At 35.9% G+C, this 2,327-nt stretch overlaps 1 pseudogene; it reads right to left on the bottom strand.

Moving 5' to 3' along the window:
* Window positions 1-1,397: 1,397 nt before the first annotated feature.
* Window positions 1,398-2,327, bottom strand: part of LOC107690724 (uncharacterized) — a 5,341-nt pseudogene continuing 4,411 nt past the window's right edge.

Here is a 2,327-nt window from a genome sequence, read left to right as displayed (position 1 = left end):
ATAAGTTAGTGAAAACTACATTAAAACTAGAATATTTGAACTTAAATCTAGTCACTAAAAATACTATTGGGTCTTAAAACTAGACAAACACGCTTAAAACTTAGCAGTTTTCTCTTTTTATAAGCACTGAATAATAATTCTAGGAAAATTTGTATTGAAACTAGAATATTTGAACTTAAATCTAGTCACTAAAAATACTGTCGAGTCTTAAAACTAGCCAAACATGCTTAAAACGTAGCAGTTTTCTCTTTTATATAAGCACTGAATAATATTAATTTTAGGAAAAATTGTATTGAAACTAGAATATTTAACTTTTAATCCAGCTTATTTCGATTTTTTTTAAGATCACACAAAAACCTAAAATGAGATGAAAATTCTCAAAATAAACATCCCCCTTTCCTCCCTCCTCTTTAAATGAAGAAAAAAAGAACTTACTCAGCTTTGCTGAACATTTATTAAAGAACATTCTCCATAGTTTGGCCTCTTAACCAAATGGAGCATATAAAAGCAGGATAAACTGGCTAACTTACATTTTTACAAAAAATAAAAATAAAGAAATAAAATACTTGGCACAGATTTACAGCATGTTCAATGTTCTGTGCAAAAAAAACTATGCCTCAGTCTAGCGGCGGTCATTTAAGCTTCAAACAGCAATTACTGAATCAATGTACTACATTAAAAAGATAGTGACCCAAAAATGAAAATTCGATCATACTCATCCTTTATGTTCTTTCAGTCCTGTATGAGTTTCTTTGTTCTGTTGAGTACAGAAGATGATATTTGATGATGTAAGATGAAAATGTCGGTAGCCAGATAGCTGCTGGAAGCCATCGACTTCCATAGCATGAAAAAAAAATAAAAATACTGTGAAGGTCAATGGCTACCATCAACTGTCTAGTTACCAACATTCTCAAAAATATCTTCTGCTGTAGTCAACAGAACAAATAAACTCAAACAAGTTTGAAACAACATAAGGGTAAGTAAATTAGAACAATTTTCATTTTTTGGTCAACTATGCCTTTAATGTATGGCAGATTCAAGAACAAACATTTTCGTTTCATTTTGGGGTATAGCAAAACGGGATGAACAGTCCAAAACTAAGACTAAACTAACTAAAACTTTCACTTAAAAAAAAGAAAAAACACTGGCACAGAACGACACTGTAACCTCAAACAGCAGTTCCGTAAGTTACAAACAGACATGAAACACTACTGAAAATGGGGAAAAACTCCTAACAGCACAAATCAAGTGCAAATGGAAACAACAACAACAACAACAACAAAAACACTGCAGCTGTCTCACAGCCTCAGCCATACAACAGGTTTGAAACAGTAAAAACATTCTCAACACTGCAGCTGTCTCACAGCCTCAGCCATACAACAGGTTTGAAACAGTAATTAGTCAACAAACATTCTCCATTCTTGAATGGCCTTTTTGTACGAGGGGGTTGCATCCTGCTCGTGGATGGCATCTCTCAGAACTTGTGTTTGCAACACAGACAAGAGTGTTGCAAGACACTTTGGACTTGTGAGATGAAATGCATAGTAATAGGCCAGGAGGAAGAGAGACCCCTCATGGAGTTGTTGTACCTACAACCACCATGCAGTTCTCCTCACCTACCAGCAAGACAGGAGTGAAAATCTGGATCCTCTGAGGGCTAGAAAACCAAATATAAAAAATACAGAATTTAGATTCAGAACCCAGATCTGTTGGGTTATCAACATTCTTTAAAATATCTTACTTATGTGTTCGGCAGAACAAAGAAAGGTATACAGATTCGGAACAACTTGTGGGCAAGTAAATGATGACAGAATAAAAAAAATTCTGTTAACTATCCCTTTTAAGTTACTTTTTATGTTGCATGGCCAATTTTACGTAGTGCAATTAGGATGGTTTTAACCCAGTATTTTATTGAGAGTGTAGGAACATGTTAATAATTTATCACTACTGAAGTAAAACTCACTGTCAGAACGTGGAAAAGAGCCTCACTGATTGGGACCTGTTTCTTCGGTGCTGTAGAGCCAGATGGGAAGAGCAGCGGCAAGGCAGTAAAAACAGCAATGGCATGTTCAACTAGTTAAAGGTCCCCTGAAATGCTTAGAAACACGCAGCGTTATGTGTTAACGTCATTTTAACTGAAACAGAAAGACAGGGCAGGACATATCAAGCAGCCCCGCCCCATTTTAAAATAGCCAATAGCGTTTGTTTATATCACAGCTTGTGCTAGAGCCGTTCAGAGCCGTTGAGCTCCGTAGAGCCGCATTTGACAGGGTATGCCAGCCACAATCTCATCCATATTGCTATAAAATATAGCATTCTGTGTAGAA

The sequence above is a fragment of the Sinocyclocheilus anshuiensis genome, unplaced genomic scaffold (assembly GCF_001515605.1).
Source record: "Sinocyclocheilus anshuiensis isolate Anshui unplaced genomic scaffold, SAMN03320099.WGS_v1.1 scaffold3816, whole genome shotgun sequence".
NCBI classification, from domain to species: Eukaryota; Metazoa; Chordata; class Actinopteri; order Cypriniformes; family Cyprinidae; genus Sinocyclocheilus; species Sinocyclocheilus anshuiensis.
This window is presented reverse-complemented; position numbering and strand designations above follow the sequence as displayed.